This window comes from Emydura macquarii, unplaced genomic scaffold, assembly GCF_026122565.2.
Source record: "Emydura macquarii macquarii isolate MOO-44397 ecotype Brisbane River unplaced genomic scaffold, CSIRO-AGI_Emac_v2 contig_3019, whole genome shotgun sequence".
Taxonomy (NCBI): Eukaryota; Metazoa; Chordata; order Testudines; family Chelidae; genus Emydura; species Emydura macquarii.
In genome coordinates, this window is record NW_027133156.1 from 3,525,169 (window position 1) to 3,545,121 (window position 19,953).

The following is a 19,953-nucleotide window of genomic DNA, read 5'->3' on the forward strand; positions in this document are numbered from 1 at the left end:
ATCCAGTCCATTTGTTATACTGTATATGAAATCAGAATCCTGAGACAATATTCTTAAAAGTGCATACATTTACAGAAACAGCTTTAAAAACTAGCTTCTCTTCAACATTAAAAAGAAGTTAATCTACTGGGCTTTATTGTTTTGTTTTCCTAATTATCCCTTTTATTTGGTCCACAGAAGAATAAAAGGAAATCTTCATTAAAAAGCTGTATGTGTTTGAAGTCTTGCACTCAAACGGCATGTATCTGGCTCTTGATCAAGAGGACTCCTCTGATGTTCCCCCCCTCCTACTGATTTAACCTCCCCCCCACCTTTAATAGAATAAAATGGCCATATGATCTTCTGAGTTAAAGCCAAAGAAATGTTTTGAATTTAGCGTTTGGTATGTCCGGCTGTGACTCCCTTTCAGAGTTGATGGCAGTTTTTGCTCTGCTGCATGTTTCATGCAATTTAAAATGGAACCCAGATAGTCCACTAAAACAAATAAAACAGCTTAATGATGAAGCTGTTACATGGATCCACATTACGGGTCTGATCCAGCTCCTGCTAAAATCAGCAGGAGTCTTTCCATTGGCTTCAGTGGGAGTTGAATCATGTCCTTCATCCCTTTGATTCTCTCCTATAGATCTCCCTGAAAAAAGGATCAGTTAAGCTAACCATTTCAAAAATGCCTAAGTGATTTAGGGCCGAGATCCTCAAGGGTATTTAGGTATTAATTCCCACTGAAAAGGATCCAAAAAAAGGATCCTAAATCACACTGAAAGTGAAGGACATATTGAAACACCTAAGATCCAGATTTTTAAAGGTATTTAGGCACTTAACTCCTGTTGATTTCAGTGGGTATTAGGCACTTAAATACCTCTAAAAATGAGACCCAATAGAGCTTAGGATGCTAAGTCATTTAGGCTTTTTTGAAAAATTTACCCTTCATCCCCAGTGGTTTCTGTAAAACAACATGTGAAAAGGTCATGACTTGAGACAGGTTATGGCTGAGCTCTACAGAATAGGAAACAGCAGCTGCCTGCTTCAACGGGTGTCAAAGCCAGTAAAAAAGATTCAACGGACTAATTAAAAATAGAGTCAAGAGAGAAAGAAGCTTACAGCTAAAAGTCTAAAAGAAAAACTCCCAAACAGGGTGGGATGAATAAATCACTACTTAATTTAAAAAAAAAGAAAAAAAAGCTAGAACGTTATCGCTTTTTTTCCCCCTAGCCAGGGATAATGTCCCTTTAAACTAAGGGAATTAAATATCTGTTTTTATCCGCCTTTTCCCCCTGCAGTACATAATCACTGTCTGTCACACTTTGATGTCATAATCATCCACTGAAGCGCCACTGTTAAAGAGTAAATCTGCTTAATTCACCAAAAAAAAAAAAGGGAAAATTGCACTGAGGACCTTGTTTTTTGCTTGCCTCTATGGCAACAATTTGAATAACAGAAGTGCAGTATCATGTCACTCTGGCTTTACCGGTGCCCTCTCGAAAGCTAAAAGACAATTTAAAAATATATCTTAATAAGTTCAAATAGCAATAGCAACTGTTTACCATTAAGTAGACATAAAAAGCCTTTTCTTGTGTGTAATGCACGTGAGCAGCATGAACACATTGCCAAGCAGAACTTCGCTGCATTTTTACACTATCACATTCCAGATGAAGAAGAGCTCTAAAATTTGGTCTATATGTCCTCCATAGAAGAAATATAAACTTTTATGTATTCCTCCTTTCTAAGGTTAGTTTACAATTGGATCAGTTTATCCTAAAATGGGGATTGCATCCAGTGAATTTCTGGAACAATGTTGGCAAATTACCATCAGTTTGAACCTATTCTGTGTGTTTAATACCAAGCTAAAGTGCTTATTCTTGTTTAAATTATACTCCTATGTGGTTGTACCAGTCACTGTATTTTCCCTTTTAATTCCTGTTCATGGTTTATCTCCTCTATTGAGCCACTTAAATCTCTCATATGATACACTGCATCCCTCTGATAAGATTAAATACATAATCAATGAGGAGAAAGGCCTTTCTCATTTGGAATAATACTTGGCCATTCTCCTGATGGATGCTGGAGGCAATTCCATACCCAATATCAATAATCCACAGTCTTTCCTTTGCAAACTTTTTCCAGCATAATATACAGTTTTTGTATGTCAGCCCTGCTTTCCCAATGAGACTTTCTAAACGCAAGTGCCATGGCACCATTGCATTTTTGCATTGTAATGCATTATATCTAATGAAGTAATATCACAGTAAACCCTAGTAGTCCTCCGTGTGTGTGTGTGTGTGTGCCTGCACACACACAGTCTTCTGATCTTGGTTGAAGCAGGGGTGGGACACACAGTGCAACTGGTTCCCTCTTGTTCTGCTATTCTATTCTTTGGTATTTTATCAAAGAACCTTGCAAAAATAATATTAAAATAATGCATTATTGGCCATTATTCTAAAGCAACCAGCACTTATTTTATATCTTGAGTTTGCATAACAGTTGCAGTGAGATGACAGAAATATCTCTTAGCCCCACAGAACACTCAATGTTCTTTGTTCAATGTTGATTGTTTCAGTTTAATTATCCTTCTGTAAGGTAATGTATTACCTACAGTGTAAACAGTGTAAACTGCATTATATTTTTTGTACAGTTTAAGGAAAGAACTGTGGCACCCTATGTCTTTACATTCAATGCAGCCAGTGCACTTAAAATCAGTTGGCTCACGCAATAGAGTAAATAGAAAAGATTGTTGCATTTCATTACCCTTATTATGTAGCAATTTTGGCCTAGTTCAGACTTTAACTGCCTCGGCAACAGCAGTAATAGCCAAAGGAAAGCAGCTCATTTTATCATAGATCCTATATTTGATCAATTGCATTAAATGAGCACAGAAACACTTTAAAGAATCTGGATTAAGGTATATATATTCATCTGTGTTAAGTACATCCCATACAAAACACCCACAATGTGCACTTAAAATATTTTTCAGTCTGTGTTCTCAGTTACACAGCATGGAAGAACATATAGAAACAATGAAGGTTGCTGTAAACACAGACAATGATCTTATGCTTTTAATAAAATGAGGAGAAATTGGAGGCACAGTACAGCATCTTATGGATCAATGAAAGAAGCATTAACTGTTCTCAGTACAACTACCTGCCAGATTGGAAATGACAATCTCATTTTCTTTCATATTATTCTAAATGCACCAGTTTAATAACTTTATTGCCACTTTAATACATAAGAGTGTATAAAAGAAAAGAAATAAATTTTATGTTTGAGTTTCTATGCTTGTTCTTTTATTAAATCAAAAGCATTTGTATTCACAGGCAAGGGAATGGTTTGACCCAAGAACAAATAGGTCTTCCCCTCTACATGAGAATCACAGGCCATGCACAGTCTGTTACTGCTTCACTTGACATAGCGTATTCATTAATCAAAGAGTTCTTGTTTCTCCAGAATGGCAAACGCTTAGCTTAATGGTGTATATTATTTTAAAATGTATTATTATTATTATTTTATTATTTTTAGTTTTTTTCTTAGTGCTTATGAATGTGAGCGAATGAGAGTGCTGGCTAAAATCAAGCATAATGTGAGTAAGCAGGCACTAAGCAAGCTTGACCATTGCAAATCTCAACCCTGATTTGAAAGATTCAGGTCTTTTCTGAATGGATGTTTCCAACTGTCCGGTAGTTTTGTGACTTTGATAGGCAGGTAACTATTGCCAGTTGAACTTGTACACCTAGTTCTACTTACACTCACGGCCTGTTAGGAAGCTATGCCACCAAAGGCAGGCATCCATTTTTTATATTTTTATTTAAAGAAAAAAGTGTCCATATCACTCTATTAAATCACCAGGCTGTCCTCCCATTCCATGTTACTACCTTGTAGTATTTCAGACCCCAATTCTGCAAGATACTTAAGCAGAACCCTAACTTTATGGAGGCAAATAGTTCTGTTGACTTTGATGGGACTGCTTATCTATGTCAAGGTAGGCATGTGCTTGAGAATTTTGCTGAATTGAGGCTTTGGGTCAATTTTATTTATTTATTCGGTTAATCTATTTATTTAATTAACAAGATATAATTTATCAAGTTAATACTCATGCTTCTTCTCAGCTCTGTCTCTATTCTTGGACCCTGATCCTCCATTACATCTGAGCTGCAGTTATGTGATCGAAGTTAGCACAGCAGGAGACGTATTCTAACTTCCACTGCTTCAGTATATTTAACAGAGCTTACAATAGCAGGGGATTGTGCCTAGTGTAGTTTAGCTCCACACTTGCTTACCATTTCATCAATATTGTGTATCTAGAATGAGAATACCATGTGATCATCTGATTGTGGCAGGAATGGAGAATATCATAAAATTATCTGGTTGTGTGTCAAGTGAAACCTATTCTTTTGACCGACTTTCTGCAATTATTAGATGATGTCCTGGTTGGAACTCCAGCATAATAAATACCATACTTCTGAACTTTAAAAATAATCACTCTAACCTTGCTGGTGCTTCTGAAGGTCCTGTCTTGTGTACTGCAACCATAGCTGTGATGCTATGACCATAGAGAAAATCATTATATTTTGTGCAGCATAGCTTCTCTTCTGGTATTCACCTGCACTGTTATAGCTCAGACAGCATGCATTAAAGGCAGCCGTTCAGTCCCATATCTTTGTAGCCTCAGCGCTCTGCCCTTCTTTTGAAACATCTGATCTCTTTCACTGGGTCAAGTAATTGCAGCACTGGTGCTGAAGTCAGTACATGCTTCAAGTCTTTGAACATTCTTTCATGCCAGAATCCATGATACAAAATGAATTATTTCATGGTTCTAGAATCAGGCCTCTCACTCTGGTTCTGACCGTGGCTCTGACTTCTGGTTCCTGACTCTGGCTGTGATCCTTGGCGATCAACTCCTGTTCTGACAACTAGGCCTGATGCCTGCTTCGACTAGTAGTACTGCCCAGATTAGAATGTCGTCGGTAGACACTTCCTTCTTCCTCTCTCACGAAGCCTTGAAGAATATAAGACATCATGTAGTGAAATACTTCTGGCAATGAATTTGTTCTGAAAGGCAACCTCAAGAAGCAGTCTTTGTCAGGCAGTGTATTGAACGTGCAAATCTTGGAGCTAGCTTTGTCTAGGGCAATCAGCCAAAATCTGCCAATGGATATAATTTGCTGAGTAACTTGTCTCCTGCCTTGTCAGCAAATATTTCACTCCTGGTAGGCAAGTGGAAATATTTACTATTAATATTCTTGATCAGACTTGCCTCAGATCAATGCAAAGTCTGGCTCCACCTCCTTTTTCCCTCTGTAATTACCAACCATTTTGTAATTTTAACAGCCACCTATTTCTTTAATTTTGTAGACTTTTCTCTTATGCTCTGTTTCAGAACCTTGTTATGTACCCACTGTTTTTCTTTTTCAGGGTTACTTCATTGGTAGAGGTACTGGGCCAAATTTATGTCTGGTTTAATTCCAGTGAAATACAAGACGTAGCATATCTCACATACCAACAGACATTAAGTCATGATTACTTGCAAAAAATGTTTAAAAATTGTCAGACTAATATTGGTTTGAGGGCCCAGTGCTGTTCCTATTGAAGTTTATGGCAAAGCTCCTGACTTCAAGAGAGCAGGATTGAACCCAAAATGACTTCAGAGAAGTAAATAATTTTGATCCTGATCCTCTGAGGAAGTGAGAACCTCTAAAGAAGTACCATTGAATGCCCTCAGCTCCCACTAATGGGCCTGTAGGGGAAATGAGCACCTCACAGGAAGCTCTCAAGTCCAAATCCTCAAAGGTATTTAGGCATGTAACACCCATTAATTACAGGATTGGGCTTGCAAAAGTATATTCATAATTAAATGTGCTTGATGGAGTAAATACAATATGGGGGAGAAGCATGTATTATAAGTAAAATCTTCAGATCTGACACATGACAACAGCACACAAAAAATGTCGTTTGACATTTTTCGTCTTATCCTGAATGCTTAAAATACAGTTTTCAAACCACTTGTGGAGAATGCCTTGTAGATTGTGGGTACTACTGGAATACAAATAAATAATAATAATAATAAAATGAAAATCAGTTTTAAATATACTTTGTATGGTGATGGAAGATTTCCCCACTTTGTCCTATAAAGCCGGTAAAAATGACCAGATCTCCAAAGTGAAGGGATTGAACTGATACACTTTAACTCACTTATCTATTAAGCACCGGTTCTTAGTTGAATGGCACTTTTTAGGGTTAGTTTAATCAGCAGAATATGTGGTCTTGGTTATTCTGGATGGTTCTATTGACAGAATATTGAAAGACCAAACCACAAACTGAAGCAGTACTCATGATTGAAATCATAATGAAAAGTTCCAGAGGAGTAGCCGTGTTAGTCTGTATACAGCAAAAACAACGAGAGCCCTGTAGCACTTTAAAGACTAACAAATTTATGCAGGCATAAGCTTTTGTGGGATGCAAAGTGGGTTGCAGAACATGTGTTTTTCAGAACATGTCTCCCTATGAATGGATTCTTCTGTTTTCTCAGCCTTACACATAAGACATTCAACAAGGAATACACAACTTCTATTCCTTCTTTTTCACCCTACTTTTGGAATGAGAAATTTTACAGAACAAACAAGTCTCTTTTACATAATATTAGCATAGGACCAAAAATCAAAACACACTACTTGTTCAATTAGTTTATCTTCATGACTGAATGACATCCATGACTGAATGACATTGGACTAGATGATCTCCTGAGGTCCCTTCCACCTCTAATCTTCTATGATTCATCAGTATTTTTTCTTGGATTTCCTGTAAGAGATTTTCCCTGGCCACTGGTTCCAAGAATATACACTTGTGCATCTTTTACCCATGCTAAACCTGTAGCTTTGCTAGGTAAAAAATGGCAGCTTCCATGTGCAAATCCTGGGAATTCTGTTGGGCCTAATGAGCATATACAGCAACAGACTGAAACTGACTTTGGTATGCTGAGACTACCGCCTTTTACACTAATAGTTTTTTGTTTCACAGTTACCTTTTCCTCACTGCCTCTTTATTTTATCCTTCTGTTGTCTTTCATCATATGGTAAGAGAATAAGTTCTATGGGGTAGGGTTTGCCTTTTTTAATTACATGTGTATAGAGCATCTCACACAATGGAGTCCCACTCTCTGATTGGAGCCTTGGTACATTGCTGTGTACAAAACAAAAGACAATAAAAGTAGTGATAACGATCATCTCTTAACCTATCTAAGCTGACCAACATCTAACACACACACACACATCTATTTACATATTCACACACAAGGAGGGGGAAAATGGAAAGAACGAGTTAAGAAAATAAAACAGTCTAATTATTTGCAGCAACCAAAACTCTACAGATTGCACTGTATGGATATTGAATAGATAAGCATTTGAAAATTGATACTGTGATTCCAAAACATAAGGATTTACAAAACTAAGGCAAAACAACAACAAAAAATCCCATACTAATTAGATGACTTATATTTGCTCCAATTAAGAAAGAGCTGGTATTCAAATAAATCATTAGAGGTCATTCTCGTTTGTAATACTTTTAAGACCAAGATGTAAGAGTTAGTCGCTGTTGCTCCATAGTTCAATATCCCTATAACACTGGCAAAAGTGTTATTTGCAGAATGGTTGTCCATCAGTTTTATACTTCAGTGAAAGTTCAGCTTCTTTATCAAAGACTGCTGCAGTTGAGGGAATTCACTGGACATTCATGCTGACATTGAGTCGGCAATGAACACAGTATATATATCCTGACTACTGGCACAAATTTGTTAATGAACAAATCTGCATTAAAGTTGGCAAGCTGGATAGTTAAATACTTCACAGTTTTCTAGCTTTTAGCAGTTACTTTTAAACCACACTGGACATTTCAAATTAAATATTGTTTATTAGTGAATTCACTAATCATTTCTGTGCTTCCTCATCACTATGGGTCACCATATTACACCTTCAGCTTTCACAAATGGATGATACAAAACATCCATCTGATCCTAAACTAGTGAATGTGAAGGAGGAAAGGTTCCTTTGGGAGTGCATGGAAACCACTCGGTGGGGACTATGCAAGGTTTCAGCTACAGAGAGTGACAGAAGATTTAGCCATAGGACCCTCCATGTTTTCAAAGCATTGCCCTTCTCTCTTCATACACAAAAATCCAGAGTGTTTTTGCAAGCCAAGTAATGGTGACCTTACCACCATTAATTTACCGACTTTTTTCCTTTGCAAGTTGGAATATCAGTTTAGGGGTCAGGGCACATAGTTCCTCTGAAATCTGCTGGTTAAGGGGGTAGAAACCCTAGTAAATTTTGTGGAGATGCCAATAGAAAAATCCTAGACAGATAGCTATATCTTTAAATAGTACATTCTAAAGTCCCAGTGCAAATAAATAAATAAAAACCATACACATGTGCAGGTAATCAAACACTTGTGCAACTGCTATTTTACACACAACTAACCAATTTGCATCTGCTGATATAGTAGCATATGTTGTATATTTGCATATGCACACACAGAGAATTTGGCTCCAGCTATTTAAAAGATTTGGCATATAGTCTTTGTACATTATTGAAATTCTTGGGTTCACTCAAGACTAGACTCATCAAAAAACATAACAATGACTGTTCTTGTGATGTTTCTAAACCTCCTTCAAGACCAAAGGGAGTCAGATAATTTCTGTCTAATATTCAGATAAGCATCCAGACATCTAAAAGAAATCACTGTGCCTACCACTAATGTAAATATTATAAATGGTATTACAAATTCTCCTCTTGAAATACATATGTATTCATATTAATATCGAGAGCCTAGGAAATTAACTGACAATAATGGAAATCTCATCTTTAAATATTACTGATAGGTAGTTTTTGTTTCAGTTAATGAACAAAACCTCAACAATTTAATTCCACCAAAGAACGAAAATAATATTTCTCATAAAATAAGGTCTCTCTATTGGTTTTAAATGACAATTTTTTTAAACAAATGTAGAAATAACATAAAAGCTATATTTCAAATATATTGGAAACATATGTTTGTATAGAATGAAGATGCTGGGTATTTTAAATGCATCGAATTGTCATGTTCCATGTATTTACCAATATACGTTTTTATCAAAAATAGCTAATAAATATTTCAAGCCATTATATTTAAAATCTAGGAAAAAGCAGTAATCCTGCTGTAAATCTTATGTCATGTTTCACTTTAAGGGAATACATTTATATTTACTGCTATAATAGAATGGCAGACTTGTTTAATATCTTTTTGATTAGCAAATTAACTGTATATTCCCTAGCATTTTGTTTACATATAATTCTCTTTGTATGCTTTTATGAATGCATTTTAGTACATTGAATTTTCCATGTCAAAATGAAATCTGAGAATTTAAAACAAAATGTAAGCATTATTATTAGAAGTGGACAATGATGAAAGTTTTTAGATTTACCAGCTTTCATGGCAAAAGTTTGACAAAGTTTAATTGCAGTTCAGATGTAACATTTGCAAAATTGTACACTGTTTTTAGAAGAAAAGAATATTTGAGGGGCTTTTTTCTTAGATAAACGTTCATAGGATTTGTTTAATTTATTGTATAAAAAGTATTTTATATTGGATTGTCTTTTCTTGTAAATGGAATGTAACATCATTTTGAAATGATAAATAAAATGAAAACAAACCCATATAGTTTTCATTAGCAAGTAAATTAATTATCTACATGCATTTTAGTGATTCTTGCCTATTTTTTATGCATTTCAAAAAACTATTCTCCTTAATGCCTTATCTGCCTCCCACTCCTGTAAAGTTATCTGCTTAACGGAGCACTGAGCACTGGTGATCAATCATGTGGGCAAGGCTTAGATCAAGACCAAAATGACCACAAAGTTTGATCTGATCTTTGACCTTTGACTCTCCCACCTCTGTAACCAACAGAACAGATTACCAAGGGATGTGGCACATTCTCTAAAACCTGTCTCCTTTAAATCAAGATTAAATCAAAGTGTATTTCTAAATAATGTGCTCAATGTCTACCACAAGCTGTTGGGTTTGATGCACTACGTTAAATAATGCCGGAGGTGATACTAGATGATATAGAGGTCCCTTCGGGTTTTAAAATCTATGACTCTATGAACTTCCACTCTTAATTCTCAGCATTTGCTTGTAGCAGTTTCCAAGAGTGGTCTGTGGACCACTGGGCACTGTGGAATACTTCCAAATGAGTCCAAGGAGCCATTATTTTTCACAGTGGTGAGCCACTTGCCAATCCTCAAGCTGTGATGTTTCCTGGGAATTGTATATGATTTTGGATACTTTTATGGATTTGGGGAGAATATTTTGACCACTTAATCTTAAAAGAATCTCAAAAAAAAAAAAAAAAAAAAAAAAAAAAGCACCTCTCTGCACATGGACAGCTGTTTCAAGAGCTTTTTTTGGTATTAATTTTAATCAACATCAAATTTGGAGAAAACCCCAAAAGCCAAAGGGGAAACAAGGAAACACACAGGATGACAGACTCAAATGGCCAAATGACCTGGAGAAATCAAATTATGGTGGCTACAAATAATGAGTGCATATTTGGTAGAAATAAATGGAAAGTCTCAGAGCCAGGAAGTAGAAGCAGAATGGGGCTGTGGCAGAATAAAGACACCCCATCATCTTCTATGGTAGGGTGGGGGTGCTCAGATCCCATGGTCAAACTTGACCGGCTGTCCTCACTCAGGTGAGGGTGTCAGAGTCAGTACAGTGGCCCCAGCCTTCAGGGCAGCATTGGCCATTGTCAAGGGGGCAATGTGGCCCAATGGACAGAGTCAACCAGGCAGCCCTAGCCTTTTGGGCAGCATGGCCCAATACCCAGAGTCAGTAGAGCAGCCCCATCCTTCAGGGAAGCATGGCTGAATGGCTGGAGTGGAATGGTCCACTACATGGGGGTGGGTGATGGCCAGAGTAGGGGAACCCATGCCCTTCCTGCTCCACTGGATCCTGACCCAGGGCCCTATCAGTGACAAGTGAGTACCACTGAGTCAGCAGGGATCCGACCAAAACACGCTGACTCTTCACAGTGTGCCACTTCCTACCCTGATTCCTGAAGTCTCAGTGTGGGTGTTATCGGGGTCTCTGGATCCCTCGGCAGGCATAGCAGCCTGTGAATCTGGCAGGCTTCTATGGCTCCCTGGCTGGAGCCTCTACCACACATCCTTCCTTCTCGGCATCCAGCCCCAAATGAGCCAAGCTACTTCCTTTTATACTAACACACCAGCTAGAGCATGCACAGCAAGGTTGGAGGGGCAGGACTTCCACCACCCAGAGTGTAGGATTAACCCATTCCTGCACAGTGCAGGGTAAGTACATCACAGCAAAGGGGTAAATATATAGATCCTGAGCAATATACGTCCAATAAATTAATTTCCGTCTAAAATAGTGGTATAAACACCTTATCCAAAGTTCTTGCATCCAGCCTATTATAATTTCTCCCTGATCTGGCCCATTGTGACCAAGTAGAATATATTTACAATTAGATCTGGTTGGGAAACAGTTTTCCTGCACTGAGAAAATTTTCAAAATTTCAAAATATTTTCTTGTTCTGGATTGGGATAAAACTGAGACCTTTTGAAAGTGTTCAGGGAAAGAGAGAGAGAGACCCAAACAAGACTAGTCAATAGCCCAAAAGCAGAGACTTACCCTGGGTCCCTTATATCCCACATGAATGTCCAAACCACTGGGCTGTTGGCTATTCATGGGTATCCGTCTCTTATAGATCAGAAAATCTATTCTGGATCTGTGAAAAGTTTCCATTTCTACAAATCAGTGTTTTACAGAGAAAAAATATTTAGCTGAAAAATTCCCAAACAGCTCTATTCATAATAGACAAAGATCAAATAATATTCATAGGTTACTAATTGCTATCTGCTCAGACAGAACAAACAGCATTCCTGCTGTTTTCATCTCACTTGAGGCCTTTGAACAAGTCAAGTGGTCAGGTCTTACTATACAGGTAGCAGACTTTGGTCTGAAATTCTTACGTGAATAAGACTAATGTATCTGGCTCCATCTTGAATCCAGGAGTTTCATGGTAGAGCAGTGAATAAGGTAGGGGTGTTCTTTAAGCCCCCTTTCTACTGCCTGGATTCTGGGCTGTTGCTGGGATTGAAAGAGTTCCTAGTGTATATTAGAGTAGCTTTACATTAAAACCACCCTGGGATGGTTTAGCCCTCTCTGCTGCTCAAACTTAGGGCAGTCTCCAGTGTTTGTTATGGGCTGCATTGCAACCTAGAGCTAGTGATGAGTGCTATAGATTCCCACCCTCTTGCTTTTGATCCACTTTCTCCCGTCCCCATCATGACCCCTACCCTGACTCTGTGATAGGGATGGCAGAAGCCTGCTTACATTAGCCCTTAATTGCTCCTGCATAAGGGTAATTCTCTCCAGACCTGCCGTGGCTTCTTTATAGCACCAGAGTATCATACAGGGCCTGGGGAGGCAGCCAGAACTGGCTCCAAAGTGGGATTGATCTTGGAATTTTCTACACAAATTAACGTCAATTGCTTTCCTGGAACAGTGCCAGTCCCTGTAATAAATAGGATCCAGTCTTTAATTTCCTTTTGATTGCAGCATGGCTCTCTTCTGCTATTCAGTGGCACTACCCTCACATTCTCCAAGGGCACTTGGTTCAGTAAGCACTTGCTATGGAGAAACACATTTTTGTACTGAAAAACAAAACAAAACGTATAATACTTTGCTATGACGTGGGCACCACTCATTTCATGCACATGCACTTTTGTCTGTTGACCCCATGGTGTGTTCCTTTGATACTAACTGATAGGGTCAGTTGTTCTTCTTTTGTTTCTTGCAACAACCAAAGCTAACCTTAGCTTTCCTTTGAAAATTATATTTTCTTGCACGAAGTTTTGTCACTATTTTATTGTCATAAGAACTCCATATTCCACATGCACTCTTTACTACATTTGTAGTGTCATTCTTTTTTTCTGTTTTCTATCTTCAAAATAACAACTAAAATAGGGATATAACCAAGCTACTGCACCCATCACACTAATGCAAGTTAACTTTTATATCTGTCTCCTTAGTACTCTCCTAAAAATTACTTGTTTATGACCCAAGCAATACAGTTGCTGAAGGGAAGAAGAAGGATCTGAATCGCGATGGTGGAAGGGAAGATGACTAATCAAATGCTGCCTTTCAAGAAGTGACTTACAATTTGAAAAAGTTAGCGAATACTGCTAAAAAAAATTCTTTATGGCTGTCAAATCTGCAAGAGAGTATAATGGAGAAATGACATGCTGGTCTAGATGTGAAAATGGCAAACAGCCAGTTTTCACCAGTTTTGCTGAATGTGAATTTATTGCTATGATTGTGTCCCTCTTTATCCACAAAAAGATCTTTAATTTTAGATTATTATTTAAGGATTGATGATCTGATTGGCAGGGAGTCCATTGATATTTATCTTTAAAAACAAATGCATTGATTAATCTCTTAAGCACCAAAGCTGGGGGCAAAACATTCCAGATGATATCCAGCCCTATGAAAAATTGCGCATAATTCAAGAGATTCATGTATTTTAAAGTTAGAAGGGTCCAATATCTAGTCTAACCTCCTGCATTACATAGGCCATAGATTACATCCACTGATTCCTGCAGTTCACTATCCATCACCAAAATCATAAAATCATAGAATCATAGAGTTGGAAGGGACCTCAGGAGGTCATCTAGTCCAACCCCCTGCTCAAAGCAGGACTAACCTCAGCTAAATAATCCCAGTGAGGGTTTTGTCAAGCCGCACCTTAAAAACCTCTAAAGATGGAGATTCCACCACCTCTCTAGGTAACCCATTCTAGTGCTTCACCACCCTCCTAGTGAAAAACTTTTTCCTAATGTCCAACCTAGATCTCCCCCACTGCAATTTGAGACCGTTGCTCCTTGTTCTGTCATCTGCTACCACTGAGAACAGCCTAGCTCCATCCTCCCTGGAACCCCCTTTCAGGTAGTTAAAGGGGCTGCTATCAAATCTCCCCTCATTCTTCTCTTCTGTAGACTAAACAAGCCTAGTTCCCTCAGCCTCTCCTCATAAGTCTTGTGCTCCAGCCCCCTAATCATTTTTGTTGCCCTCTGCTGGACTCTCTCCAACTTGTCCACATCCTTTTTGTAGTGGGGGGCCCAAAACTGGACACAATACTCTAAATGCGTCCTCACCAATGCCGAATAGAGGGGAATAATCACTTCCTGCGATCTGCTGGCAATGCTCCTACTAATGCAAAATCTTGAAGCCCCTCCTTCCCTCACTCACTGTATAGCAGGTGCATATTGCCTGTGGGTCCCTTCCCAGCACTGATCTCTGATCTGAGGATTTGTTCTAAGTTCACTGCTTGACTGTCCATGTACCACTGAAGGGACTACAGAAAGGGCTAGTGGAAGAAGTGTTCAATGCTTCTTATACTACAAGCAAGAAAAGTGCTCTGATTTCAGTGACTAAAGGGTACACTGGAAACTTACATTAGTTTAGTTACATCTCTGAGGGGTGTGAAAAATCCACACCTCTGAGAGACATAGCTATGCCGACTTAACCCCTCGGTGTAGACAGTGCTAGGTTGATGGAAGAATTCTTCCGTCAACCTAGCTACCACTTCTCGGGGAGGTGGATTAACTACAGTCATGGGAAAACCCTTCCTGTCACTGTAGTGAATGTCTACACTGAAGCATGACGGCAGCACAGCTGCAGCACCACCGCTGTAGCGTTGTACATGTAGACATATCCACAGATGGTTTAAAGCCAGGATAAATAGCCTTAGCATTATCCATAACTTCTCTTTCAATAGCTACGACTGTGTACTAGCAAACAACAAGATGTAGCTCACACATGTATAGGAACACTTTTAATAAAGAACTTTATTCAAGCTTAAATTCATTACTTTTTTCTTGGTAGTGTGAAGTGTGAATTAAGTTGAATACAAAAGACTTTCACTGAACTGAATTACCTGTTTCACCTTGAAAAGCCACACAAAATGAAGCTCTTAAAGCCTTTTGAAAATGACCTTTTTCCTCAGCAATGATTTATCTTTCCCCTCAAAAATCCCTTTTACAAAAAGGAGTATGATTAAAGGAAGCGAAGCAGCACAAACACTCGCTGAAGATCCTGCTTATCTGGAACTCACTTGCCAATGTATGTTTTTGGGGTCGGGAATGCTGCAGGTTCAAGGGATAATTCTGCCTTTCAAGCACTTCAATTTATTTCATGCCTGAGCACTGTCATTGTACGTAGACAAGATGAAATGCATCGTTGTGTAAGGAAATTGAAATGAAATCCTACTTGACCCAGCAGGATGGGGCATTATGTTTGATTCAGTAGTGATTCCTGGGATAATATCTAATTCCAGGAGGAAAATTTCTTGATATGACCAACTGCTGTGAGTGGCTTTGTCCAGGGATCACAAGTTGTTCTGGGTGACTGGGCTCAGGACATGCCTAGAAGAAAGCAGCCAGCCTCCTGCTGGCATTCAGATCTCTTCATTTTCTCTATGCTCTCTATTCACCGGGAATGAGTGAATGAAGACAGGGGAAAATCCAAAGCACTTCCACAAGAGGACATGCACTCTGGCAAAAATGAGAGTCAAGGCCTGCTTGAGCTGGGTTGCTCATGTAGGTTTTCTTTTATTATATTATTATTATTATAATACTTTGAGAGACATCATTATTTTTTCACAGGTTAGTTTTTAATTTTGACTCTAATATGTGCCAGTCTCTCACATGTCTTTCCATGTTCGGTCCCTGTGAAGTGTTTACTTTGAAAAGGCTGCACACCAACAGATTAAATAAAACGGGAACACTCCATGTCTCGCAAGAGGGAATCGTGCAGACAGCTTTATTACTTCTGTCAGAGAACAAAGGTTTTTCCCAGCATGCAGGGGATTATTAGGCCAGCAGCAAATAAACGGAATGAACAATGTCAAAGCTTCATATGTGACTAAGGGGGGGGCGGGGGGGGAAGGAATCCAGAATTGATTTCTTTGCTATGACAATATGAAAAATAATACTATTCAGGTATTATCCCCAAACCTGCTTCATACGTTATGGTTGTCATAGTCTAAAATTTTGATGCAAATTCCATGACACATAATAATATCATTTAATTTTCACAGATGATGATCATTCATTTTTCTAAGGGGCCTATCACCATGGTATCAATGCTGACTTTACATACATTAGGGGAAAAAAGCCTTCCTTCTAGGAAAAGAATTCATTTTTTCCCCTTTGCCAGCTGATTAAAGCCTCTTACTTCTGAGAAGTTTATTCTTCTTATAGAAGTTATAGTATACAGGGTTTTTTTAGTACTGGGTAAATGTATCTCATACATAAATTCAAAAAATTGTAACTCGGTGAGCAGTATATTTTTTAATGGTCAATTTTTAATGGAAAGACACCCTGCATCCAGTTGCTGTATCACCTTCATTTATTATCTATTCTGTAAAGGTGAATGCTTTGGCCGGTTGGAGTCAGGGTCAAGGAGTTTGCCCCGTCCTATTTATTCTGGGTTGCCATTTCACTTTTTATGATTCCTAATCCCCTTCTGGATTGCTAGCTATGTACAGTGCACTTCTCCTGCAGCTGAGAGGGCCGACTGAACTGACACCATCTATTCCACTGCATGAGTGAGCTTCTGGAAGTGCTGGAAAATGAGTCAGATTGTGTCTCCTCAATCTAAGAGACTGGAAGCATCAGCTCTGCCGTGTTCACCGCCTTAGCTAGCTGATGAATTGAAAGGATGTGAAATGATCTCTGAAAGGCAGACACATACCACATAATAATTTTTTCTATAAATAATATTTGCTTATAATAAGCACCCTAGCAATTAAGAGGTGAGAGAGGATGAAATATGTGGAGCAAAGAGGAACAAGAAATTAGGGACAAATTCTGCCCTTAGTTCCATCCATGTATTGAAGCAAAAGGGAGCATGTACATAACTGAAGCCAGAATTTAGCACTTACTGTATCCATTTAAGACACCGCCATTGCACGGTGACTTATAAGTGTATTTGTTGCAGGGTATTAATTAGCTGCTGTGCATCTCACACATTCAGTGGAGTCCTTACCTTGTAAAGCTTCAGGTTTCTGCATTTGGTTTTACGGCAGCCTGCCAAGTTAAGAACCTGAAATGTAATAAGAGAGAGAATAGGTTTTAACTTATTATTTTGCAAAATGCCAAGCACAGTTTAGAGCCATGATTGCCCTAGGCCGTGAAGTAATCCTAGAGCCCATAATGAGCAGCATTTGTCAGACTAAGGCATGTCAATGTACATTAAAAGAAAAGAATCTCAGTCACAGAAGGAGGCTGTACTGTGTGTCCTGCCCTTTGGATCCAATCCTGCTCCCATTCAAATCAATGGAAGTTTTGCCATTCATTTGAATGGCACCAGGACCAATGCCCTTAGGGCCAGATTTTCAGTGCCAGCTTCTTTTGTTTTGTGGCACTGTTTTGCACCCACAATTAATTGTGCCTGAAGTTTTGCACCTGCAATTAATTGTCAGCATAATAAAGGAGGCCAGGTCAGGACCCCTTTAAAAACCTAGCCTTTAATGTGTAATTTAAATAATAATAATAACGGGAACTTCCTGCTCAGTCAAGCAATTTGGCACATTCTTCCTTTCCACTCACTGAGACCTTTTACAAATCTTGGGGAGATCACCATTCTAGCGTTGCGTGCAACAACCTTCAACTTCTATTAATGTTGGAGAAGTTCACATGTGACCATTCAGAACATTTAAATTATACTGTATATGTGGAACTGCACTTGTTGAATTGCTAAGGGTCTAATCTCCTTGTCCTCCTTGAAATACTGGTTTATCAACTGCAAAAAAGCTTTACTATTTAATCATCTCCCTACTACTAATTGGAACAAGTAGCATGCCAGCACTTTACAAGTATTGTGAAGCTGAGCTCAAGATTTCATAGGGCCACAAAGAAGCCGTGTGCAATCATAGCAGGCATCTTGGTTTTGCACTTTCTGTGAAACAAATTATCTCTATTACCATAGCATACAGGAGGCCTAATCAGTATTCTATCAGTAATCTCCCTAGTGCTAGATACTGTACAACCACATATGGAGATATAGTCCCTGCCCCCAAGAGCTTCGAATATAAGATGATAAGGTGATGGTAAAACGGGGAGAAAGATACAATAAAAATGTACAATCTTAATATGCATTTGCAATTTTTAAATTATTATTATAATTATAGTGAGATTTTTTTTTTAAAGTTCCAGCTATCTCCATCTGCCTCTTAACATAGCCTTGGCTGGTTTCTGGTTTCTTATAAGCAGTGTGGAAGAGAAGGTTTTTGAGGAAGATGGATCAGCTTAGGAAAGATGTTCTATGTATTTAAATACCCATTGGTCATTGAGAGTTTCAAAGGGACTAACATAAATTGTAGGCCCCATCCTGCAAGCTCTTAGGTGTAGAATTCCTGTTGATGGGAATTACACACATAGAGGGCTCGGAGGACTGAGCCCTAAATTAGAGAAATAACACATAAGACATCTCTTCCTGGTGGAAGAAGGAATGGGCTATACAAATGCATGGGAATGAAGATGTGGGACAGAAAACTGACTGTTATGTTCTGTCTTTTCCATCATCAATAAGTTGCAATTTTTAATTGTTTTTTTGTGCATAAATATAGCTATATGACTATCTTGATCTGTCACTGCCAGTTGTGGCAATGGGCAGCATCCAAGCAGAGATTAGCAATGGAAAGCAAGTGAGAGGAAGTGAGATGGAATGGGAGACCCATTTCATGTATAAATAAACAGCAGAAATGGACCAAAGCTGCAATGTCCAGAGCTGAACCCAAACTTCTGCAAAGTTGGACTTGAGTCTTTCCCTTATAAAAATCCCTAATAATAAAATAAAAGAGGAAAGACAAATACATAGATATACTGATATGGCAGGGTCACCAGTAGGTGCTTTTACAAGTTCTTTTTCTTCATAAACAAGCAAGTTATTAGTCTTGGAAGAAATGCTCTGTTATTAGTTGTCTGAGGTTGGCTTCTTGGAGAGGAGCTATGACAAGCAGCAAGAGAGCATGCTCTCTGCCTTAATCTCCAGAGTCACTTCTTGGACAGAGTGGCTCCCTGGTGACCAGATCTGGCAGGAAAGAGAGGATGGCCTACATGCTGTTTGTGACAAGCTCTGGTTGGGGACTGGTATGCGTGGGTAAACAAAGAAAGCTGAACTTAAAATATACCCAAACTCCATGACATTGATTTCTCCTCCAATGGCTAGCTGACCTGCAAGGTTCAGGACATCTGCTATGGATTGGCAGAGGGGCAACAAAATATAAACAGTGTTGTCTGCTTTCCAAAGTTCGCAAGCTTTCTCTTAAAACATAGTCAGGTCTCTGAGTGTTATTTCTATGAAGAATAACATGGGGAATTCACATACCTTAGTAAGAGCAATGAATCAAGTTAAAAGATTCAGAGACTTAGTTCAGATTAGCATACAAATGCTTGGATATGGATCTAAAGTTATAGATAAAGATTCCCTCATCTGACTTGTGTTCTACATTAATTTAGGACATGGTCCCAAGGGTTTATAAGAACCTCAGAGTTACGAACACCAGAGTTACAAACTGACCAGTTAACCACACACCGCATTTGGAACCAGAAGTACACAATCAGTCAACAGCAGAAACAAAAAGAAAGCAAATACAGTACAGTGCCATGTTAAATGCAAACTACTAAAAAATAAAGGGAAAGCAGTATTTTTCTTCTGAATAGTAAAGTTTCAAAGCTGTATTAAGTCAATGTTCAGCTGTAAACTTTTGAAAGAACAACCATAACGTTTTGTTCAGAGTTACAAACATTTCAGAATTACGAACAACCTCCTTTCCCGACGTGTTCATAACTCTGAGGTTCTACTGTATCCCCAACTGTATTCTGTATTCTCATTTGCTTGGACAAT